Genomic DNA, 27,518 nt, shown 5'->3' on the forward strand with positions numbered 1-27,518 from the left:
GACATAGAGACCAATGAAACAGAATAGAGAACCCAGAAACAAAGCTACGCTGCACACCTGTAACCAACTGATCTTTAACAAAGCAACAAAAATAAGCAATAAGGAAAGGAAACTCTATTCAATAAATGGTGCTGGTAAAACTGAATTGTCACATGCAGAAGAATGAAACTGGACCCCTACCTGTTATCATATACAAAAATTAACCCCAAATCATTAAGACTAAAATGTAAGACCTAAAACTATAAATATCCCAGAAGAAAACCTAGGAAATACTCTTGTAGATATTGGCTTTGGCAAAGAATTTATGACTAAGTCCTCAGAACAACTGCAACAAAAAAATTGACAGGGCCTAATTCAACTAAAGAGCTTTGCATAGTCAAAGAAAATATGAGTAAGCAGGGTAAACAGAAAACTTACAGAATGAGAGAAAAATAAACTAACATCTGACAAAGGTCTAACATCCAGAAGTTACATGGAACTTAAATCAATAAACAAAATATGATCCCTTTAAAAAGTGAACAAAGGATACGAACAAACACTTCTCAGAAGGCAAACAAGTAGTCAACAAACATATGAAAAAATGTTCCACATCACTAATCATCAGAAATATGCAAATCAAAACCACAAGAAGATAGATACCAGCTCACACAAGTAAGAATGGTGATTATTCAAAAGTTGAAATATGGATGTTGGCAAGGCTGCAGAGAAAAAGAAACACTTATACACACTGTTGGTGGGAATTTCAATTAGTTCACCACTGTGGAAAGAAGTTTGAGGATTTATCAAATAACTAAAAATAAAACTACTGTTTAACCCAGCAATCCCATTATTGTGTGTATATTCAAAAGAAAACAAATTATTCTACACACAAAAAAATGCACTTGCATGTTCATCACAGCACAATTCACAACAGCAAAGATGTGGAATCAACCTAGGTGCCCATCAGTGGTGGACTGGTTAAAGAAAATGGAGTACATGGAGTACTGCCCAGCCATAAAAAAGGAATAAGATCACGTTCTCCACAGCAACGTGGATTCAGCTGGAGCCACTATCCTACGCAAATTAACACAGACAGAAGCAGCAAACCAAATACTGCATGTTCTCACTTCTAAGTGGGAGTTAAACATTGGGTACACATGGACATAAAGATGAGAACAACAGACACTGGGAACTACAAGAGGAGAGGATGAAGAGTTGAAAAACCCCCTATTGGATGCTTATTACCTGGGTAATGGGTTCAGTTGTACCCTAAACCTCATCATCACACAGTACGCTCTTAGAACAAAGACAGTCTTTCAGCAGATACCGGAGTATTTGGGACTAAGGCCGCCAGGGATAATAATAGTGGAAGCCAACACGACTGTATGTCAAGCCATCTAAGTATTTAATATATTTCCTGAAAACCTCATTTAATGCTCATACCAGTTCTAGAAGATGGATTCCATGATTATCCTCATTTTATAGATAAGGAAATTGAGGCAGAGATATTTAAGCTCTTTGTGGCAGAAGGTAAGCAGAGCCAGTGCTTAAACTCAGGAATCCTGGTTCTGAAGGTCCCCTCTTAACTACTGCCCTGGCCTATCTCTCCAGAGAGGGAGTGCAGCACCTGGTGGCTTAGCAATGACAGGCAGCTGTAGGGTACGTCCCTGGAGTACAGGCTGAAGGCCCTGTGCAGAATCAAGAGGGAACACAAAGCCTAGGCAGGCCACTTTCTTCAGTAGAATCCTCTCTGCTTTCCTACTAGGGAAAATTGTTCTTTTTCTTTTTATTATACTGTAAGTTCTGGGGTACATGTGCAAATCATGCAGGTTTGTTACATAGGTATACACGTGCCATGGTGGTGGTTTGCTGCATCCATCGGCCTGTCATCTACATGAGGTATTTCTCCTAATGCTATCTCTCCCCAATCCCCCCACCCCCTGCGATTCCTCCCCTAGTCCCCCCACCTTCAAGTCCCAGTGTGTGATGTTCCCCTCCTTGTGTCTGTGTGTACTCATTGTTCAACATGTACTTATGGGTGAGAGCATGTGGTGTTTGGTTTTCTGTTCTTCGGTCAGTTTTCTGAGAATGATGGTTTCCAGTTTCATCCATGTCCCTGAAAGGACCTAAACTCATCCTTTTTTATGGCTGCATACTATTCCATGGTGTATATGTGCCACATTTTCTTTATCCAGTCTATCATTGATGGGCATTTGGGTTGGTTCCAAGTCTTTGCTATTGTGAACGGTGCCACAATAAACATACATGTGCATATACCTAAAGGGAAAATTTTTCTTTGGCCTCCTCCACACGATATTGGATGGGATCCTATGGCCTTCTCTGGAAAATCGGAGAGAGGGTCTGTTTTTCAGTTATTGATAACCATCATTATCTATGTGCTCCTTCTGTTACATGATGTCCTCTCAAGCAGGATTTACACTCCCAATCCTGTCATTCACATGCTAGTCACTGATAAAGGCATAGCATGGAGACCCTCACATTGGCTCTCAAGGCCAAAACTGGGGGGGCCATGGATAGTTGCACAGATTGGATACTGCATGCCACAAAGGGCAACATGCGCTTTGTTGACATCGCAGATATATTAATACATACTCATTACAATTTTTTCAGCACATAGCCCTGAATGTCTTGTTCTAGCAATTTGTGTATTATTACAATTTTCTAACAGCAGAAGCAGTGTCTTGGAGAAGTGATTAATAAGAAGGTCCTTTTTTTTTCCCTTATGCCATACTTACCTAGGAAAATGAAAAACGAAAGTATTTCTTTAACTAGTTCCCCTACACTTTTCCATTTTCCCTAGCCATGTCGGCAATGTTTATACTTGTCAGACAGACTGCCTGTGATCTCCAACTACCTCCAAGGCACCCCACAGCCCTGGCCCATTCCCACCCATGCATTTAGACTAAGCACATTTACTCTCTCTCCAAGGTTTCAAACTAACCTGGTTTACCAAGAGACTCTCTACTTCTACCTGGTCCTGAAATACAATTACTATTCTGACATGAAAATCTGGCTGCTACTTTCTGGGAAGAAAGGGGCAGGGGAACTAATAAAAAAGAATTTCGTTTGTCATTTTTCCTAGGTAAGTATAGAATAAGAAAAAAATAAAAGAACCTCTTTTAATTAAACACCCATAGTTAATATCCTCACATCCTCTCCTCCAAAGAATCTTCCTCTTGGATTAATATTTGTAGTTCTCTGGTTTTTAAAAGAGGATGAATCCAAAGAAGTTTCATTTTGATTGGCTGAAAGGTGCAGCAGCTGAGGTTGCAAATGACATAGACCTCTAGTCATCTGTAGAGCTTGCAAATACTCAGAAGGGAAAAATATCTGGGAGGGATCATGGGAGGGGCTACAGGAGACAAGTTAGAGAGAGATTCGTGTTGATGCAATGAGGCATAGAAATTTTGGGAAAGGGGAAATTGTAAGTTGGATTTTTAGAAAGTTTTACTGTGCTCCATCCTCCCCAACCGTCTCCTAAATTTCCATAAAAGAACTTTAGAAAAGAAAATACACTACTTTGAAAGGCATTTGACACCATACTGAGATGAGCCTTAAGGGAGGAGAAAGAAGAAATATTTATGTTACATTAGTTTTTGGTGTTTTGTTAGTTTTTCCTGTGTTTTTGTTGCTCAGTCTTTTTTTTTAATGTTGTTATTTTAGAACTTGTTTCTAGAAGCATGAATAGCTAATAACAAAGAAAAGTCATGATTAAACCAGTGTAGGAAACCTTGCTCTATAGTCTCTTCTTAGAATCTTCTCTATTCCTCTTGGTGTATTAAAGATGTGCAGATGTCTTACAGAAAACTCTATAATGCTTGTTACCATCCTACAGTGCCCCATGGGCTACCAAATTTGGTAAATGTGATAGAGTTTTTAATGGAAATTAAAAGTGGCTACATAAGGGGCTAGTATCCTGCCACCATCAAAAATTGGAAGACACAATTTTTTTCAATATGGGGTAATGTAATTTTTTTTTCAAAATGCTATGGATAAATATTATTGACTCAAAATAAAGATGGCACAGCAAACCAAGACAAAGTATATCTGAGAAACTTCAAAACAACTATTGTGTTGAAGAGTAGAAAACAGTGGAGAATTATTGTAAAGTGAGACAAGTTTGGTTTCAACTGAAAGTGGTTTCTATTAAATTATCTGTGATTCCCTCAAAGTAATCACAGATGTAATAATCAGGCTTATTGCATTTCATTTAGTACCAATGTTTTCCCAACAGAACCTTTTAAAATTGCTAATAATGCAAAACAGCTCCATGGGTCTGCATTTTGTCTAAGATGATAGGTTTTAACAACTTTGCTTATTGATATTGTTTAATGAGGCAATTGCTCTTGGCATTATTAATTTTGAATTTTTAGTAGTGAACAAGATCTATTACTTTTCTGAGGAATTATCTCAAATTCATGTTTAAGTACAAATATTTATGTATCGCCTACATACATGTATATAGAAGATAAAGGAAGGGGGAAAGGAAGAATAATTATCTTAGGGTTTCAGACAACTTTTAAGTTCATTTAAATCCATGGCTCCTGTTTATTTTCCTTAGGGACTGTGGGTTCTATCAGATCTCATCACATCCACACCTGCATTTTCTTGCTTTGTTGACTTTCCACCCCATGAGTGCATTCAATAAACAGTGCTCAGAGTGAATAACAACAGAGGTAGAATGGTGGAGAAAATGCATAAGAAGATATCCAAACTTTATTCTTAAAACTTAATTTGAGTAAACATAAAATTTCATGATCTTAATTTTGGGCCGTGAGTTGAAATTTTCTATTAACTTCACATGGAAAACAAACGCATTGGAGAGGGTGCTTCTGGATATTTTTTGCAAGTTATCACTGGTTGTTTAATTTTCTAGAATAAAGAACTCCCATGCTTCACTCATCTCAGTAGGAAACTGAAATCTGTCACCATGTCATTTCTCAATAGTTTTTTAAAGAAATTTATTTTCATTTATTTCTTGAGGTTTTCTTTCTTGGGATGACTTTGAATTGTTGTTTAGATTAATGTAACACCTCTTCACATCCATGTGGTCAAGCAGTTGAAGAGGCTTTTGTGGATTTTGAATCTTTACACTATTGTTAGAAAGTCTTCCTGAAAAAGAAATTCATGTCATGCCAACGGGAAACTATTTGGTGATGTCAATCAGCACAAACGGAACATCCGAACCTTCCAGTCACAGAAGCTGTGCCTTTGGGAGTGTATTGATTTCTGTTTTTCACAGTGTTGAAAGCCAGTTTGAAGACACCTCCCCATTAACCAATTCCGTATTTCTCTAAGACTAAGAGGATAAAGAGATTGGGTGAAGCAACTTTCTCAGTACCTAATGCAGTACCTGCTATACAATTGACAACCAATGAATACTTGCTGTCTTGGATTAAAATCTGATTATGTAAAATCATCACATATAGAAGATTATAGGATCAGAAAATATTAGAACTGGAAAAATTATATTTTATTAATAGAATACTAAAGCAGTTAGCAAGAGCAAAGCTACTAAGTCAGCATTCAAAAGCCTTCATTGTAATCCCAGTACTTTGGGAGGCCAAGGTAGAAGGATTGTTTGAGCCCAGGAGGTTGAGACTAGCCTAGGCCATGTAGTAAGATTCTGTCTCTACAGAAAATAGAACCAGCCAGGCATTGTAGTGTATATCTACTCAGGAGGCTGAAGTGGGAGGATTTTTAAGCCCAGGAGTTTGAGCTTATAGTGAGCTGTGATTTTGCTACTGGATTCCAACCTGGGCAACAGAGCAAGATCCCATGTCTTTAAAAAAAAAGCCTTCAAATACCAATAGTAACTAGCCTTTTCAACTTTACAGAATAATAGTATCTTAGTGGGAACAGGTCAGATGTGAGAGACAGCCTGTGATGCATGAATGTCATTTACAATATGACTTCTTAAATAAGCTCCCAGATTCTCACGAACATGTTGCGATGGAGACTATTTCACTTCTGAAGCAACCTGTTTGATTTCTGAATAACTAAATTGTTTTTATATAGAGTGAAATCTACCTTCCAACAACATTCATCCATGGTTCCTATACTGCTATCTGATGTAAAACAAACAAACAAAAAAAGCAAGGTCTCTCTCTAACATGTAAGTCTCAAATATGTGAAAACCTCTATTATTTCAGTTCATTAAAACAAACATTTGGTTCCCAATGTGTACGGGGTACTGCTAGGTGCTAGGAACTTAGAAAAAAAAGGCTAAGCATCTATAGTTACTTCAGACATTCCGTCCAAACAGCCCATACCAAAAAGTCAATGTGGCTTCAATGCCCATCAAGATATAGTGAAACTATTGCTAGTGATAAGGCCTACCAAATATGGTTTTGTACATAAAGAGATTGTTCACTATCAAGCTGAATCAACTTTGCTGAACAGCTCCACTGTTAACAAAAATTACAGGCCCTTCTGAATGGAAATTAGGAAAATTCATTTATTAAACATCTCTCCCTACCTCTGTCAAAATTCCCAGAGGACTAACTTAGTTTTAGATAAAAGGATATATCTCCATTACAAAAAACAACTCAAGTAATTCAATAAAGTACATGTAAAATTACATAAACAGAGATAGCTGTCATTAACATTAAGTGAGCATTATTCCAGATTTAGTTTTTATTGTTTTTTTTTTTTTTTTTACCCAGGCTGGAGTGCAATGGCGCGATCTTGGTGCGCAACCTCCGCCTCCTGGGTTCAAGCAATTCTCCTGCCTCAGCCTCCTGAGTAGCTGGGATTACTGGCACGTGCCACCATGCCCAGCTAATTTTTTGTATTTTTAGTAGAGACAGGGTTTCACCATGTTGACCGGGATGGTCTCGATCTCCTGACCTCGTGATCCACCCACCTCGGCCTCCCAAAGTGCTGGGATTACAGGCGTGAGCCACCGCGCCCGGCAGTTTTTATTGTTATGATTACACACATACACACACACACAAAACTTGGAAAAGGAAAAGAGTGGTAGGTGGAGTAGATTGATCTACATAATTGCACAAAGTTAGATTATACAGTGTGTACAGTTTAATAAGAAGTTATTTAGCAGAAATCAAAATAAAATAAAACTTGAACAAATTACTGGTCTTAAATGTTTCTTTACTAAAGACATAGTCTTAAGCATTCATACTAAGTTTAAGAAAAAAATATTTTGGTAATACACAAATTATAGCCATGTATATGTTTTTATTTTAGACAGCATTGATTTATTACCTATAAATCCTGAGATGACAAAATGTTTTCTCTAACAGTTTCTCTAACTCTTCCTCCTTTGAGCTCTCAATTTTGTGATGTTCTCATTAGCATTATTATTATTTATAAATAATAAATAATAACACATCCAGTCTGTCTTATAAATGTAATTCCAACAGTTACTTTGTCTTAAGTGGATTCAATGTCAACCATGAATAATTTACACAAGCTTCTCTATTTCTGAGTAATTTAATTTTTATGTTATATATTTTATGTTTATATAATATATATTTTATATTTAATTTAATTTTGATTTTATTTTAATTCACTTTTGATTTGTGATTAGCTGGATGTTATTGTCAAGTTAGTTTTCCAAGAGTGACTCCTAGGTGTTATAGCCTCAGAGTTCTTGCATATTTGACAATGTCAGTTTCCTGTGTAGTTGAATGACAACTTGCCTGATTACAAAATCTGGATCACACTAAAGATTTTGAGCCACAGTTTCCTGGCATTTGAATATTGGCCATGTTCCTTTATCATGGTTTCTCTGCTCTTAACTATGATTGTTGTTGCAGAGGATTTTCTAAGTTTCTTTGTTTGCTTGTTTAAACATATCAAGAATGAGATAACATTTTACATGTGAGAGGTCTGTACCAGAGAGAAAGAGAAAGGGGACAGGCCAAGCCTTTAGGCCTGAGAAATTGTGGGGGAGGGGTGAATAGGGGGACAGAGATGAAGTGAGTCAGTAGGGTGCTGGGGTCTCTCTCTTCATACCCATTCTTTTTTCAAGACAACACTTTTTGCAGAGATTAGAGCTTGGCCTTTAACAACAACCAGATGGGCATCAGGGTGCCTACTAAAACTGGCACAGGCAACTTGGTTCCCAGGACATAATAGGGGGCGGTGTGTTGCAAGGCTCTAGAAAAAGCTCCATGTGGCCACTTGTAACATGGCACAGGAGCCAAGGTGAGGAGCCATCATAGGCAGAAAGGTGGATGGGTGAGCCTGAAGTACATTAGTAGTTCCCATGGGACCCAGAGAGTCTACAAGAGAGAAATTGGATTAAGTAGGCAGAGAATTTGAGGCCAGTGGGAAATGAATGGAACCCTGAGCTCCAGGATGTGAACAAAACATGGCTCCCATAATGCTGGATGGGAGTATCCTAATGAACACTGGGTCACAGGATCCTATCAGCCCATCTGTGGATACCCAGAGGACACAGAAGGGAATCTGAGGACTCTACCTTGCAGCTAACATTAGGTTATAAAGAACACACACACACACACACACACACACACACACACACACACACATCTCCCCAGTCACCCAGACACTATCTTGGAAAAAACTGGAGACAGGTGATAAAGATGCTAAGAATCCAAGATGCTGGACATTTTACATAAACATGATAATAAATTTCTGGAGCCAAGATGAAGTAAGCCCATAACAGCCTATCTCTCCTAGTGATTCCAGCTAACAACTGTGGACAGAATAAAAAAGCAAGTACATCAGTGCCATCAAAACTAAACAATGGCAGACAGACCAGGAGGGAAATCAAAACCTGAAGAATGACCAGAATGGCAATGAGTTTACTGGCCTTTTTTCTCTCCCTTAATATTCTGACTTTGACCTGAGGGCAGCAAACATCATGGAACTGAGTAGCTGGTGTAGATAGCAAAATCTCCAGGACAGACCTCCATGTTTCTGGCCAGAGGACAGTGAAATGGGGACCCAGTGTGATGAAGAGTGTTGGTGGCAGGGGGGCATATTTTTTCTCTTTTCTCTTCTGGCCATTTTGGGCAGCACCAGTCATGAAATTGCACTGGCAGGTGATGTTGGTGGTAGAGGCACCTATAATCTCCAAAAGAAAACCCATCTCTCTAGCCAGAGCAGGATAAGGGGAGCCCTGTAGTCTGAAGCATGTAGGGGAATCTTTGTTATTTTTCTCTTTTTATTTCACTGCTTAGCATTAATGATGATTCTAGTGCTGGGACCTAACTCTCTGAAAGAAACCTCAGTTTTCTTTCCAGAGAACTAGGAAATGGGACTCTTGAAAGTTGAAGATTGGATGGAAATTTCCAGAGAGGAAAGAGCTGGAGAAAGGGTCTCCCTGTTTGTGTATGAATCAGCCCCAGTCCCAGGCTCACATCTGAGGTATACTAGCAAAGAAATACAGTAAAGGCTTTAAGGTCTGAACTATAAAAAAAATAAAATAAAAAAAAACACCCCCAAGTCAGTCTAACCACTGAGAGTAACACATGTAGAAAGCAGATCCAAACAGCATATCAAAGGCTTGGAAAACTCAACTGGAGCCACTGACCAAAGATGGCAACACAGAATACATGGGCTAACATACCTGGTTTGCAGGAGGTCAAGGCTGCATTGAGCCTAGATCACTCCCACTATACTTCAGCCTAGGTGACAGAGAAAAACCTTCCCTCTCAAAAAATTAAAAAAGGAAGAGAGAAAAAAGCACATACCTGGGTTGGTTGGCTCCTAAGACATATTAACATTCTCTCCAGGATTTTAAAAGTTTCCACTGTCTCACACTATAGCACTGTAATATCCAAACTGGCCAAGATATAATGAAAAATTACTTGAGAGAAAAAAAAGAGATAGAATAAAAGGAGAAAAAAATGAATTCTGAAGAGTAAAGATAATCAACAGTTGCTAATGCAAAGAGCTAGATATTAGAATTACCCAACAAAAACTTTGAAAGTGAAATAAAGATGAACAACAGTTAAAAAGAGCCAAAAATGCAAATATCATTTTTCACAGCATTAGAAAAACAATCGTAAAATTCATATGGAACCAAAAAGAGCCCAAATGATCAACAAAATCCTAAGCAAAAAGAACAAAGCTGGAAACATCATATTACAAGACTTCAAATTATACAAGGCTATAGTAACCAACATAGCATGGTACTGGTATAAAAATAGATTAATGGAAAAGATGAGAGAACCAGCTGAGGATGGTGGCTCATGCCTGTAATCCCAGCACTTGGGGAGGTCTCGGCAGGAGGATCACTTGTGCCCAGGAGTTCAAGACCATCTTGGGCAACATAATGGGACCCCATCTCCACAAAAATTTTAAAAAATTAGCTCGGATATAGTGGCACAGGCCTGAGTAGTTCTAGCTACTCAGGAGGCTGAGGTGCTCCAGGGATTACATGAGCCCTGAAGTGAGCTGTGATTGCATCACTGCACTCTAGCACCTAACCCTTTCTGAGAAAAAAAGAAAAAATAAAAGGACACCCTATTCAATAAATGGTGCTGGGAAAATGGGATTGTCATATTTAGAAGAATAAAAGTGGATCCCTATCTCTCACTGCAAAAACACTAAAAATAATAAACCTAGGAAAAACTCTTCTGGACATTGGTCTAAGCAAATAATTTGTGACTAAGACCTCAAAAGCACAGTCAACAAAAACAAAAATAGACAAATGGGACTTAACCTAAAAAGCTTCTGCATAACAAAAGAAATAATCAACAGAGTGAATAGACAACCTGCAGAAAAAGAAAATATCTGCAAACTATGAAGCCAAAAGGGGACTAACATTCAGAATTTACAAGTTACTAACAACAGAGCATCAAATCCCATTAAAAGGTGGACAAAAATGGCTAGACGCAGCAGCTCACACCTGTAATTTTAGCACTTTTGGAAGCCAAGAGGGGCAGATCACTTGAGGTCAGGAGTTCGAGACCAGCCTGGCCAACATGGTGAAACCCCATCCTTACCAAAAAATACAAAATTTAGTCAGGCGTGATGGTGTGCACCTGTAGTCCCAGTTACTTGCGTGGCTGAGGCAGGAGAATCACTTGAACCCAGCAGGCAGAGGCTGCAGTGAGTTGAGATCATCACTTCACTCCAGACTGGGCAACAGAGTAAGACTCCATCTCAAAAAAAAAAAAAAAAAAAAAAAAAAAAAAAAAAAAAAAAAAAGGAAAAAGAAAAAAATTAAAAGAAAAAAGTGGACAAAGAACAGGAACAGATATTTTTCAAAAGAAGACATGCAAATCACCAGTAAGTACATGAAAAAATGCTCAAGATCTCTAATTATCAGAGAAACGCAAATTAAAACCACATAAGATATCATTTTATACCAGCTAGAATGGCTACTATAAAAATGACAAAATATAACAGATGTTGGCTAGGATGTAGAGAAAAGGAAACTCTGTACACTGTTGATAGGAATGTAAATTAGCACAACCTGTATAGGGACTTCTCAAAGAACTAAAATATAGTTACCACTTAATCTAGCAATCCTACTACTGGTAACTACCCAAAGGAAAATGAATTATATATCAAAATGATACCTGCACTTGTATGTTTATTATAGCACTATTCAAAATAGTAAAGATATGGAATCAACCTAAATGTCTGTCAACAGATGAAGGGATATAGAAAATGTGGTATATGTATACAGTGGAATACTATTCAGTCATAAAGAGAACGAAATCATGTCTTTTGTAGCAACATGGATGGAACTGGAGGCCATCATCTTAAGTCAAACAACTCAGACACAGAAAGACAAATACCACATGTTCTCACTTATAAGTGGAACAGAGTGTGGAATTATAGGGATTGGAAACTTGAAAAAGTAGAGGGTAGGAAGAGAGTGGATAATGAGAAATTACTTAATGGGTATGATATGTGTTATTTGGGTGATGGGTATCCTAAAAGTCCTGGACTTCACCATGATACAATCTATGCATATAATAAATTTATACTTGTACCCTATCAATTGATATAAATAAATAACTTTTCAACAAAAAAATAGAAACTATGAAAAATAAATGAAAATTTGAGAAAGAAAAACACAAAAGTTAAAATTTAAAAATTCACTGGATGAATTCAATAACAGAAGACATAACAGGAAATAGCAAACTTTAAGATAAGTCAGCAGGAATAATCTAATCTGAAAAAAAGAGAAATATATATATTTTAAAGTGAACAGATCCTGAGGATTTGTGGGACAATAGTAAGTCTCATATTTGTGTCATTGGAGTCTCAGAAAGGAAAGAGAAAGAGGATGGAGGCTGAAAAAATATGTGAACAAATGTTAGCTGAAAAGTTCTCAAATTTTGTGATTTAGAGATTGAAGAAGCTCAGAACCATGCCCCTCCCCCGGCACCAAATCCTATTAACTCAAAGAAAACCATGCCCCGTCATATCATAATCACACTACTGAAAACCAATGATAAAGACAAACTTTGAAGCAGTCAGAGAATCATGACACTTTATATATAGTTAGAGTATTTTCTAGTAACTTTGGGTTTCTCATCTGAGGACATGGAAGCCAGAAGACAGTAGAATAATATCTTTAAAGTGCTCAAAGAAAAGAACGTCAACCCAGAATTTTATATTCAGCAAAAAATTTCCTTTAGGAACCAAGGCAAGATAAAGCCATTCTCAGATAAATGAAAACTAAGAATTCATCACCAGCAGATCTACACTGAAATAAATGCTAAAGGAAATTCTTTAGGCTAAAAAGAAAAACATGGTGCATCAGGCATAAAGAAAAAGTAACAATATAAACAGATATTTGGGTAAATATAACAGAATATTTTCTCCCTATAAAGTCTTTCAAATATGTGTGATTGGTGAAAGCCAAAATTACAGCACTGTCTGTTGGAGTTCTCACTGATGCAGAAATAATACGCATGGCAACCACAACGTTAATAGACTGTGTATTTACTTAGGGATCTATTTTAATTATTGTATCAGGACAGCTTTACTGACTTTTCCTCTGATACCCAAGGGAGTGAGGTGCTTGGGAAGAAGATCAAAGCAGTTACAGAGCAAATAAATAAACTTTCTGTTCACAACTCAGTTGTAACATAAAGTTAATTGGAGACCCTGTGACACATATATTTCTCTTCTTTATTTAAAGAGGGTATGAGGTAAGACTGTTGTGTGATTACCATGTTGTTTCTGTTTGTTTTCATATATCTACTGGACAGCTCGGTTCAGAGTGTCTAAAACGTTTGATGCTGATGGTAAATTCTTCCTGGCATACTTCTCCTTGTACCTGTTTATCTCTCACTTCAACCACTTGTGAACTAGGAAATTATGATACTGCCTATTATTTTTTAACTTGAGCAACCTTTGTCGAACAACCTAAGCTCTGCTCTCTTTTCTCATTTTGTTAAATGTGCTGTGCCATATTGAATACCACCTGGATCCCTAATCTAAGTTGAGAGTGTATCTTACCCTCTGGATAGGACACCCTTGCTTTGGATCTAAGTTTAGAGCATGGACTCCTAAATATTACTGAACATAGAACATATTCACTTCCCTAGTGAGATGCTGATGGTAATAACTAGGAGCTCTTACTCCAAATATTTTTTTCTCTAATTTCCAAAAATTGTAAGCTTATCTTTTTAACAGACTTCATTTTACATGGGGATATATGCAAGAGCAAACACTTTGGATTTGCTTGACTTACCTTCTTTCTCTGATACAGTTTTTTTAGAAGGCAAAAGAATGAGATTAGAAACTACAGTAAAATATTCTGTTCTTTTCTGGAATTTACATCATTGAATTTTATCAGTTTTCTTATTTTGTTGCTGGTAAATTTCTGCTGGGTGTTTCTCCTTTGGTTCGAGGAGTGGAGATTATCATTTTGTGACTTACCAGGACAGGAATTACTAGTGGTCTGCTTTAATTCTGCTGTCTTTACTCAGAAGCCTGAGCATGAAATAACGGTTTTGGCTACAACACAATATATGCATTCCTGAATAACTCCACATCCTGCAAAATTGTACTAAAAATAACAGAGCTAAATAGAGTAGATATAGATCACTCAAAACAGCATCAAAAAAGAAATAACAATTGAATTAAAATACTGGCACTGTTCAAAGACATGTTGAATTGTTTTAAGGAAGTAAATGTAGCTTGATGGAAGGAGAAATAAGGCAAGGTTGAGGCAGTTGAGCTGTGGAGGTTAGAACCAAATGCCTGTAGGGAGGATATCACAAGGAAGTATTAAGACACAGGAGCACATGGACAACGCTGAGCAAATGGGGAGGCTTTGGGGTACAAGGGCATCCTGCACAGTACTGAACTTCTCTGCAGCTTGCATTTACATGGGCTCGTATAGTTTGTATTAGTTACTAATATTTCATGACGTAAAACATTATCATTCTGGAGAACATTTTGTATAAGAAGTACATATGATAATTCTCAGCATATCCATAATGTTTCCCTATTCATTAGTCAGTATGAGCCAGCTTGGTTTACTTGAAGATGCAACAGAGCAAGCAGGCTGTCTCTATTCATATGTGGTGATATTTCCTAAGAAGATAATTTCAAGACAGTCTACATATTTTTAAAAAATCTTCTTTGTGTTTTAAAACACTAAAACAATGAAAAGCAAGAACAGAAAAATAATACAATACTGAACAACTTTACATTATTATTAAATATGGAAAGATTAGAAATAATCTGTATATGCAACAGGAAATAATTGTATAAACTATGGTCCATTAATTCATTGGAATATAATAATATTAGTTCATTGGAATATAATATAAACTGTTGTACATTAGTTCATTGGAATATACAGTTCATTAGATATTAACAAACATTTAGAATTACATATATTATCAAAGAAATATACTTAAGTAATATGTAATATATATAACTGTGTGTACAGATATACACAAAATATGAGCTATGGCTATACCACTGTGGTGGGATTCCAGTTGATTTTTATTTTTCCTTTACTCCCTTATTGGTATTATTTTCTACAATAAACTTACATTACTCCTGCCATTATGATGAGGAAAAGTGAGTATGAAAACCCACATCTGAAAATATTTTAGCTTTCACCAGATTTTATAGCAGGGAACATCAAACAATATAATTTCAAAACCATAGGGAGCTAGTTTTAAAGAGTTTCTTCTGCCACAGCATGCTAAGCTAGTAGAGCTTGCAATGTGTGGATATGGTATGAAATGTAGTACTGAGGTATGGAGAGCTTATACCAACATCCACTTCAAGGTCTGTTGGATTTCATCTTTTGTAACATCCTATGCTTATCAATAAACTTCATTTTCAGAGACCATCCTTCTCTTATGGAAACACCATTTTTTTTGGAGGCAGATGCAACATAATCCAGAGTCTTCACTGGGGAAAGGAAAGAGTGACTACATCAACAGGAAGGCAGGTTAATACTGTATCAGGAATCAAGCCAACAATAATAAAAGTGCTTTCTTGCACATGCAAATGTGGCTATATTCTGGTTTAGGCCATCAAGAAACAGGGAAGATTTTCTTGGCTCTCCCTTGTTTCTGAGACCCAGAACACAGGGCTGGATCTCTACGGCTTTGGCACAGTTATGGTTCTTCATGTCAATAACATCTGCATAACCTTAATCTGATACCTTGACTCCTCTGGTCCTCAGGTTTCCTAGTGGTAGAATATTTGTGATGGCCTCAGAGACTTTCCTCTGGCTCTGAAATTCTATAGTGTTATAACTTAAGGGAATTCAACTAATATTAGAGTACTTACTGTATTCAAGAAATTATGTTAGATGCTTCAGAGAGTACAAAGTTGAATAATATTCATCTCTCTGCTCAGGAAGTTTACAGTCTGATGGGAGATACAAATATACAGATAACATATGGATAATTAAGGCAAAATTAAAGTACCACCAGAAGAAAAGATATTCAATGCCCTGAGAGTTGAGACAGTGACCTTATATGCGAGACTTTGAAAACTGTTCCACACTGTCTTCTTTTATTATTATTATTATTAATTTTTTATTATACTTTAAGTCCTGGGATACAAGTGCAGAATATGCAGTTTTGTCACATAGGTATACATGTGCCATGGTGGTGTGCTGTACCCATCAACCCGTCATCTACATTAGGCATTTCTCCGAACACTATCCGTCCCCTACCTCCCCACCTGCTGATAGGCCCCAGTGTGTGACGTTCTCCTCCCTGTGTCCATGTGTTTTCATTGTTCAACTCCCACTTATGAGTGAGAACATGCATGTTCAGTTTTCTGTTCCTGTGTTAGTTGCTGAGAATGACGGTTTCCAGCTTCATCCATGTCCCTGCAAAGGACATGAACTCATCCTTTTTATGGCTGCACAGTATTCCATGGTATATATGTACCACATTTTCTTTATCCAGTCTATCATTGATGGGTATTTGGGTTGGTTCGAAGTCTTTGCTATTGTGAGCAGTTCTGCAATAAACACATGTGCATGTGTCTTTACCTCTGTATGTAACTGTAATAGGATTGCTGGGTCAAATGGCATTTCTGGTTCTAAATCCTTGAGGAATTGCCCCACTGTCTTCCATAATAGTTGAACTAATTTACACTCCCACTAACAGTCTACACTATCTTTAGCCATCTTCAATTGTCTAGCCATCTAGCTCTAAAATCTGAAGAGTTTCTTTTTAAAAACTCCAAACTAAAGCATAACAAGCCATTAAAAATAGAAATCTGTTCTGTTGTAAACACCAATGAGATTGATTCTGATAAAATAGAATAAAACATCAATAATTCAGACCAAGGAAGATAAGGATATTGAGAATTAATGCAAAATTAATTATAGGATTTGAGCATTACATGATTTTAATGAACTTTTACCTTCATGTGTTTACAGAAACACTGCCTCAAAATCTTTACAAAATGGCTTTTATTATATAAATTATAATATTTGAAAGGCCCAGCATATCTACCTGACCTTCTCAGTGTAAAGATTGGAAAACTCATGCAAGTTGGTTACACGAGGGCCCAAAGAAAGGAGTCATTTTAAATAACACAGCAAATGTTTATTTATTTATTTAATTTAAATGTCTTAAAAGTGCCTTGTCTTCTAATCTTCACATTTTCTCTAACCTTGTTCAGACTATTAACTTCAACTTTACGTATATGAGAGAAGTTTGGTGGCAAAAGTAAAACATTCCTCAATTCATGGCCCTTTCCATTTACCTTAGCTTCAACTACGCACTTTCTATCCTCTGATATCAATACGAAGTGTATTTAAAGAAGAAGAACATCAGCAAATATTAACCATGTAGTATGTTTCCAGGCCAGGGGCCTGACCTTCTGCATTAGCAGCTTAGGTAACTGTCCATTGAATATTATTTGAGTAGTGTGACCCAGGTATCTTAACACCCGAAATATCTCCCTTGCTGAACTGCTAAGGCTAAATGACATCATTATGGATTTATTCTTCTGCTATATAGTTTCGTGTTACCAGATATTATGTGTGAGAGGTAATGTACTAAGCCTTTATCCATAAGATCAAACCTCGTGAAATTTCTGCTTTTGTAGTTTTTAAAAATTAGCAATTGTATGTGGTTGAACCTATGATTTTCAAGATTAACTTATTACGTATTAACTATCATCTTAGAAGCTGATAGGACTATCAAGAGAAAACACACAGAGAAGTTATGTTGACGGAAAAAAAGAGTGAGAAAGAAACAGGGAATGTTATCAGAAAAGCATATGTGGGTGGAGCATCTAAAAGGAAAAAGGGTGCAACAGACTTAGCCTACTCCGCACTTTCTTCAATGCCATCAGAGAGGCAAAAAAAAGGAGACATGGTCTGACTTGAGTTAGCAAAAAAGAGCATACAAAATAGCTAGACAGCCATACAAGCTTATATAAAGTTTACAGCTCTGTTGTTTCAGATCACACACTTAAAAATTTAAAAAAAACTTTTAAGTTCGGGGTACCTGTATAGGATGTGCTGGTTTGTTATATAGATAAACTTGTATTATAGGGGTTTGTTGTATAGATAATTTCATCACAAAAGTACTAAGCCTAGCACCCATTGGTTATTTTTCTTCTGATCTTCTCCCTCCTACCACCCTCCATGCTCTGACAGAACCCAGTGTGTGCTCTTTCCCTCTATGTGTCTGTGTGTACTCATCATTTAGCTCCCACTTATCAGTGAGAACAAGAGGTATTTGGTTTTCTGTTCCTGTATTAGTTTACTAAGGATAATGGCCTCCAGCTCCATCCATGTCCCAGCAAAGGACATGATATCATTCTTCTTTATGGCTGCATAGTATTCCGTGGTATATATGTGCCACATTTTCTTTATCCACTCTATCATTGATGGTCATTTAGGTTGATTCCATATCTTTGCTATTGTGAATAGACAGAGGAATATCACTAGGAGTTGAGGCAAGGGTCTGAAGAGTCCGTGTCTTCAGAGTTTTCAAGAATCTGAATAAGTAGAGGGAAGTATACCGTACTCTGGCAGATTTGATCTGAAAAGAAATTCAGCAGCTTCCAGTGTGGATACAAAAAGGGGCCTCTGTCCTCAAAACATCTCTACTTTTCTCTTTTCCCTCCCCTTGCTTGGTGGGGCCTAACATTTCATTCCTTGTGATTAAATTCCGTGTGAATTGATTTATTAAGTTTTCACCTTTGGAATAAGAATGCAGAGTAGAAGAAGAGGTGACTAGAGAGAGGGAAACATCTCCGTAAGACAATGCTATGGAATTTCTGCCTCAAGTTCCCTATCACAGAGCAAGACAACTCATGGGAATGAGAAGGTGGCAGCAAGTCCCATCTCATTAGTCCTGTGAATTCAATTTCAGTTTGGACTGATTGCTAGAAAATACATAAACAGAATGAAAGTGGGACTAAAGCCTCAGCATCAGCATGTTGTGGTTAAAGATGCAAATGATTTTAAGCATAAACAGAATATCTGAAGAGTTCATTGGGGGAAGAAAGCAAAACGCCATGGTTCCTGGTGCACTGGGCTTCCCTGTAGGCCATGTGACAGGGCATCCAGGCAAAGGCAGAGGTGTGCTGAGCAGAGCTCACAGGTGCTCTTACGGCTCTACCTATATTTCTCAAAATATATCAGAGTACTTCTTAGAGCAAGTACTTCTAAAGCTAATAGCCCCAGTTTTGAGTATTTGTGAACTTTGGATAATATAATCTTTAAATTTATGCCAACTGAATTGTCTTTGGGATATGCTTTTACTAAGAATTGAATGTGGAAGTTATTAGAGGATATTATGGCAATAAAAATTTATTTTAAAAATAACATCAGAACGGAAGTCCAATAAGCCATGTGAACATGATCTATTATACAGGTTTCTGAATTTTTCACCATACAGCACAACTTTTGTTATTCCTGCTCCCCACTCCACGATTTCATGTTTTATATGATAGCTATTGTTATCTCACATAAGGCAAACTGAGCAGTACATACAGTTGTTCGGCAAAGCAAACACTGAATCTGGAAAGGATTTATGGTTGCATATTTTGAAAAACATATGACCAGGCATGGTGGCTCACACCTGTAATCCCAGCACTTTGGGAGGCCAAGGTGGGTGGATCACCTGAGAACAGTAGTTCAAGACCAGCCTGACCAATATGGTCAAGCCCTATCTCAACTAAAAATACAACAGAAATTAGCTGGGCATGGTGACTGGTGCCTGTAATCCCAGCTACTTTGGGAGGCTGAGGCAGGAGAATTTCTTGAACCTGGGAGGCGGAGGCTGCAGTGAGCCGATATTGCACATTGCACTCCAGCCTGGCCAACAAAAGTGAAACTCTGTCTCAAAACAAAACAACAAAAAAAGTAAAAATACTGGTGGGAAAATTCAGAAGAAAAATATTAGATCTAATTGTCTCCCGTTATGAACTGGAATGTGTCTCCCAAAAGTTTTATGTTGAAACCTTAATCCCCAGTACCATACATGGCTATACGCATCACCCAGCTTCAACACATTAAGATCTGTCATTTTTTGATCATCCCTATCTTTACCCATTTCTCACCCTTTCATTTGATTATTTTTCTATTACTTTAACATTTCAATATTTATAACATTTGCCTTCTCTCACCAGTATTTATTTTTCCTGAGAGGTAATACAAATATAGCAAAAAGTAAATATATTCAGTATTTTTTATCCTGGATGGATCGTTTAGAAATAAACATACAATTTCTGTTAGATTCTCTGAAATGTTGGTATAGTTCAACAACTCCCCCATGACTGTCATCCTCATTTCCTGATTCCATAATTCCAAGTCCATAACTCCTCCGAGAAGCTCCTAACCCAAAAGTGGGTACCACTCTTACCTCCCAAAATCAGTATCCTATATTCAAATATCTAAATATTCCTAGTACATTTGTCTGTCACACGGACATCTGTCAAAGCCAAAAGATAACATGAGAGTCCTAGGCCTGGGAGTTAGAAAGTTACAAGGAGAACTTTCCACAGGAGTTTCATTTGACAGACAAATGTCATGGAAAGATGAGACAGGAGAGAAGCAGTAATGTGAACTCATAGAAAGATTCGACTGGCAAGCTGAGGATTTTGAAAGGCAAAAAAAAAGATGCTTGAGGAAAAATAAATATTTTAAGGGTATGTTAGTCAGCTTGGGACACTGTAACAGAAAAAAATATATAGACTTTGTGGCTTAAACAACATAAATTTATTTCTCACAGTTCCGGAGGCTAGAAAGTCCAAGATCAAGGTCAGATTGGGTTCAGTTTCTGGCAAGGGTTCTCTTCTTGGCTTGTAGAAAGCTACCTTCTTATTGTGTTCTCACATATTAGATAGATGGAGTGAGCTTGCTGGTATGTCTTTTTATAAGGGCACTAATCCCATTGAACCAGGACCCCTTCTTTATGACCTCATCTAACCCTAATTGTCTCCTAAAAGACCCACCACCAAAAACCAGTTACATTGGGGGTTAAGACTTCAACATATAATTTGGGGGGAATCTAAACATTTAATCCATGACGGGGGACAATTAGATGTAGTATTTTCCTTCTGGATCTCTCTCCACCTGTATTCTTGTATATTTGTGGGGTTTTTTAAATCCACAATTAAATCCTTTTTAGATTCAGTGTTTTCTTTGCAGAACAACTGTACATATTGCCCCATTTGCTTCATGTCTAACTTAAGCAGTTCTTCCTTGTTTCCCTTTGTATCACTACAGAGCCAGAGTTACTTTCTAAATCTCCTTGCAAATGTTGAACGTCACTGTGAATATTTTAATGTGGTATGGGAGGCAGAGCTTTGTTGGGAGCCAGGTCATTGATGAAGGGGCTCTACCCACCTGGCTACAAGAGGAGCAGCATGGGGCACGTGTCTTCTGTTAACAGTTCCCCTTGCAACTTTATCACTCCCAGGCCTAGGACTCTCATATTATCTTTTGTCTTTTGAAAACTTAATGCAGCCAGTTACTCCATGTTCGCAATGGGCTTCTGATGTATCAGCTTGGTGAGGCTACAGTCAGAGATATTCAATCAAACACCCATTGAGGTGTTGCTGTGAAGGTATTTTGTAGATGTAATTAAAGCCCATTATCAGCTGGTTTTTAGCAAGGGAAATTATCCTAGATGATCTAGGTGGGCCTGATTCAGCAGCTGAATGATGTGAAGAGCACAACTGAAGAAGACATTCCACCCATAGGCAGTAGATTGAGCCCATGCAGAGTTCCAGCCCATCCTTCCTTCCAGTCTGCCCTACAGATAACAGATTTCCAAGCCAGCTCCCACAATCATGTAAAGGAATTCCTTACAAAAAAATCTCTTACATAGCCTCTCCTATTGGCTCTGCTTTTCCGGTTGAATGCTCACTGATGCAGTCATTCAAACTTTCCCCCAGTTATATTTGTTAGTGGAGCCGAGTTAGGAATTGTGTGCACAAGTTGCAGGGCAGTGTCATCATCAAGAGGCAGAACGGCAATCTGTCAGAGAAGCTGGAGGAGGAAGGTCTGCTTCAAAGGATTCTATAATGCTTTGATAGAATTCCGCTGATGCCAAATGGAATTTTGCCAAGGTTGATAGTAAACACTGCAACAAACTACACAGGAAGAAGGAGCAAAGACAGAAGAGGGAAGACTTCCATCCAAAGACCATGAACTTGAGAGAATTCTTCTTGCAGAGACGATTGAAAGGGTGAGAAACCCCAGTCTTGAGCTGTGCAGAGCCTGAAACTGCCTCTGCTAATGGAAGCGGAACTCCCTTTTCCTTAGAAAGCTGTTCATATTAACTAGAATTCTTGCATATATATGCAGTGTACACTAGAATCTTAGGGAGTTCTGGGGATCCCGATAGCTCCAGATCCAACCCTGGAATTTAAGAATGCAAGAGATAAAGAAGGATTAAGGAGAAGAGAATAGGAAAGAAATGTTAACAGGCTGGAACTGATACTCTCTTATGGGGAATACTTTTAGGTGCATGAAGTACAAAGCTTGAGTTACAGGCTTTAGAGCCACCAAGACCAGGAACTTTAGCAAGCTTTCTAAGCTCTTCTGTGCTCAGCTTTCCCATTTGCAAAATGAAGATAACCCCTACCTTGGGCTTCAGAGCAAAGTGCATCATGTTCTGGGTACATGGAAATGGTGCTCCACAAACATTAGCCCCTGTCCGTAGGCAAAAACTCACAGGGAAAATAAAACCCTTGCAGGAGTCCTAAAACAAACATTTATAATATCACATCTTATTGCTTCACTCCTGTAGATGTATTTGCTAATGTTTTTGCCCACCATTTGAATTCATATGATATTCTTCCCCTTTTTTGAAGATGAAAATCATACTGTTCTTTGTTTTGGTGAAAAGTTCCTAAATTTTGGGTCCTCAGCAAGCATCATTTATGCAAAAAAAAAAAAAAAAAAAAAAAAAAAGACGATTGCCATGATGGTGCAATAAATTTTTTAAAAGCAGAAACACAGGACTTTCCCAGTATCCTGAGTCAATGACAGAGTCAGAAATAGATTCTAAAATTGCTGATCCATTGTCCTATGATCTGCTAGCTCAAGGGCTGTTTCTTTTAATACCTCTATATGTAATTAAACATTCAGCTCTTCAATCATGTATTTTCTCCCTGCTTGTAACATTTTTGCTGATAGCCAAGAGCATTAACTCCTTCTTTCGCTAGACAGTGGAGCCTTGGGGAAAAAAAAAAAAAACTCAAAGAAGAGAAACTCTATAACCCTGAGAATAGACCACAAAAATGTAACATAGCAGACATTTATTGGCTAATGATAGAAAGAGTCGCCCAGCAGGTTTGAAACAGAAGATGGACCTCTAATCTCAGTGATACATCAAATACAAAAGTTACATTTCTTAATTCCTGGAAATACCACATTTCCCCATGGTCATCTGCCTCCTTCTCTTCTCTGGAGATTGTTATTTCCTATACCTTAAAATGAGTTTGCTTTTCTCCCAAGGACCTTCATAAAATTATTGTATTGTTTCACAATAGCAAAAAGGTTTTCAGAGCAGAAGGATAAGAAGATGAAGCTTTATATCACTACTGGAGTCACATGGAATCCTCCAGGATGTGATATGAACTTCAAAAGATTAATGTATATGGTAGATTCTTATTTTCCACATTCTCCACAAGTGGGGAGCAGCTTAATCTCCCACTCAGAACTCTTTCAAATGTGTATTGTGATCATGCCAAAGAAGAACCTCCACATTCAGCCAAAGCAAATTAATCTATTGTTGACAGGTAGCAGCACCAGGGGCTGAGTCAGCAGATGAATCGTTTTGAGAAATTGTTGATTCTGGTTGTCTCGATGTTGGCTATTTTGTCCAAAACAGAATTTAAAAAGGACAATTTTTTTCTAAGTAGATTGCTATATAGATTAGAAATTACTTTCACCTAAATTTGAGATTGGGTGTCCAAACATATCATAAGAATTTTTAACATTAAAAAAAATTGATTGTTATAGGAAAGCTATTCTTTATTTGTTGCTGTTTCTGGCATTAAAAAGTCTTCGAGTCTCTATTAAGCAGTGTGGCCTTGTTAAAATTGGCCACAAACCCGCCTCTCCCTAGTGAAACCAAAATACCGTGGCCTTGAAGTCATTGTTGTCTTAGTTGCTAAGACTCCCTTTGACCAGCCAGATGAGAACTTCTGTTCCCTGCTGGACCTCAGAGACTTTTTCTTACCTTCTTTTTCTTCTCCACCTCCTTAGAAAGAAACAGACAAACAAAGAAACAAACAAACAGTGATCAAATATTTTAAATTCTATTACTTCTGTCCTGGCAGAGATCTGCCACATGAAGAGAATGGAGGCAACCAAACTATGGAAATCAAGTGAGATTTTACACTTTCTTTCTCTCATTTGTGCTTATACCAAGAGGCTTCAAAGGAGTTCTAACTGGGAAACAGGCATTTAAGATCTCTGGAAATGGATGGTTAGCTTAAAGTGGCCACTAGTACCAAAGCATCTGTCTTTAGCACTGAATGCCATTCTGTAGATACTCCCAAGTCTGCCCAGTACTAAACGTCTCAAGTACTCCATGGCCCTGAGCTTCCTTCCAGTGGCTTTACAGACATTGTGTTCACAGAGCCGTATAATGTATGAAAAAATATATACGTACTATGGCTAATTGGAGTTTTCATTATTGTACATTTCTATATTTACCAGTTTTTCCATAATGTGTTTCCTGCTATAATCAGAAAAGAGAGATTCACAGTTAATATTACAAAACACTCACACCTGAACTTTAGGTGTAACACAACTCATTCATTAGCTTATTGGCTTCCTAGAGGATGTGTTTTGTTTTATTTTGTGTTAAGAGCTCAAAGCCTTAAGTAAAATGAGTAATAGTTAGAAACATATTAATGATGGGACGAGGAGCAAATGTAGTTCTGGCAACAACTCAGAATGCTTCTGTTAGAAAATGGATTTGGTATCCAGAGGCAAATGGAATATTATAAAGGAAAATTGAATGGTATTAAGGCATTAGAATAACCAACTTGAAACATTATTATAAATAAAGTAGAAATTTTCAAAAATGAAAGAGTAGGCATAAACTTACTCAAACATAGTAATGCACTTCTGCATATTAAACAAGAAGGGAAATGTGCATGAAAGGAAGAAAATAGTGTTTACAGCTAGTGCTCGACTTACGACCATGATTGGTTCTGACAGACAGATCGTAACACAATTGGGTCGTAAGTTGAGTAGGCTATATGTACAGTACTGTGAAATGATGTTATAAAAATCTTTAAGTCATATTTTATCATAATTTTCTTTCATTATTGTTATATATCGTAATTTTCTTTGTTCGTTTTATGCCATTTGTATCATCTCTACACCATTTTGTTTCTTATTTTTACATTCGTCAGGTTTAAGTAAAACACTGTATTACCAGTACAACTGGTTTAATATTTGCAAAATATACAAAATTACAAAATACAGGTGCATACAAAAATACAAAATACAGGTGTAAAAAATACCATAGGAAACATTTTCCCAATTGCAAAACATATCAAAATATATAAACATGTACGAAACATTTTATTGGCCGCTGGTGCTTGGCTGCGGATCCTTGATGTGGTCATCTGAGGCAGCAGTTGGGGTTACTGGAGTTGGTTTTTTCATAAACATGGTGGGCTTTGTCTGAATTGTATGTTTCTTTTATTCTTCATAAATTTCACGATACAGATGAAACACATCGTGCGCCATCCGTTCAATCCTTGCAAATCGTTTGATGTTTGGGTCCATTGCTTCGAAATGTATAAGAAGTTTATTCAGTAAAGATAAACCATCTGATAATCACTTAGTGGTGAACTTTCTTTCTGGCTCCTCCTCTTCTTTCTCTGCTTCTCTTCTTTCTTCTTCCGCCACTCTTTCTTCTTCCAGTTCGATTAGCTCTTCATTTGTAAGTTCTCCAGATTCTTTGTCTAGCAACTCTTCGACATCTTCCATTTCACACTCCAAAGAAAGGTCTTTAGTGAGTTTTACTATTTTTTCCCAAATCGTTTCAAGTTCATGTTCACTGTCAAATCCATCAAAATCATTAACATAGCGCTTAACACAATTTTTCCAGATGCCATTCGTGCACTTTGTTGTCACAGCCTCCCAGGCGGTAGCGATATTCTTGATACACATCAAAATGTTGTAGTGTTTCCAAAAATCTATAGCAGAGCAGTCGTGGCTAGCAATTGTGGTCATAAAGTTGAATGGTCATAAGTTGCATAGGTCGTAAGTCGATCAATACCTGTATACCCAGTAATGGGATTGCTGGGTCAAATGGAATTTCTATTTCTAGATCCATGAGAAATCACCATACTGTCTTCCACAATGGTTGAACTAATTTACACTCCCACCAACTGTGTAAGAGTGTTCCTATTTCTCCACATCCTCTCCAGCATCTGTTGTTCCCAGATTTTTTAATGATGGCCATTCTAACTGGCATGAGATTGTATCTCAATGTGGTTTTGATTTGTATTTCTCTAATGACCAGCGATGAACATTTTTTCATATGTTTGTTGGCATCATATATGTCTTCTTTTGAAAAGTGTCTGTTCATATCCTTCAACCACTTTTGAATGGGGTTGGTTTGTTTTCTTCTTGTATATCTGTTTTAGTTCTTTATAGATTCTGGATATTAGCCCTTTGTCAGATGGGTAGATTGCAAATTTTTTTTCCCATTCTGTTGGTTGCTAGTTCCCTCTAATGATGGTTTCTTTTGCTGTACAGAGCTCTGAATTTTAATTAGATCCCATTTGTCTATCTCAGATTTTATTGCCATTGCTTCTAGTGTTTTAGTCATGAAGTCCTTGCTTATGCCTATGTCCTGGATGGTTTTGCCTATGTTTTCTTCTAGTGTTTTTATGGTGTTGGGTTTTATGTTTAAATCTTTAATCCATCTGGAGTTAATTTTAGTGTAAGGTGACAGGAAGGGGTCCAGCTTCTGCTTTCTGCACATTGCTAGCCAGTTTTTCCAGCGCCATTTATTGAACATGGAGTCCTTTCCCGATTGCTTGTTTTTGTCAGGTTTGTCAAAGATCAGATGGTTGTAGATGTGTGGTGTTGCTTCTGGGGCCTCTGTTCTGTTCCATTGGTCTATGTCTCTGTTTTAGTACCAGTACCATGCTGTTTTGATTATTGTAGCCTTATAGTATAGTTTGAAGTCTGGCAGTGTGATGTCTCTGGCTTTGTTCTTTTTGCTTAGGATTGTCTTGGCTATGTGGGCTCTCTTGTGGTTCCACATGAAGTTTAAAGTGTTTTTTTCCAGTTCTGTGAAGAAGGTCATTGGTAACTTGATGGGGATAGTGTTGAATCTATAGATTACTTTGGGCAGTATGGCCATTTTCACAATATTGATTCTTCCTAACCATGAGCATGGAATGTTTTTCCATCTGTTTGTGTCCTTTCTTATTTCATTGAGCAGTGGTTTATAGTTCTCCTTGAAGAGGTCCTTTTCATCCTTTTTTTGTTGTATTCCTAGGTATTTTATTCTCGTTGTAGCAATTGTGAATGGAAGTTCACTCTTGATTTGGCTCTCTGTTTGTCTGTTATTGGTACATAGGAATGCTTGTGATTTCTGCACATTGATTTTGTATCCTGAGAC

This window comes from Cebus imitator, unplaced genomic scaffold (assembly GCF_001604975.1).
Source record: "Cebus imitator isolate Cc_AM_T3 unplaced genomic scaffold, Cebus_imitator-1.0 Scaffold9, whole genome shotgun sequence".
Lineage (NCBI taxonomy): Eukaryota > Metazoa > Chordata > Mammalia > Primates > Cebidae > Cebus > Cebus imitator.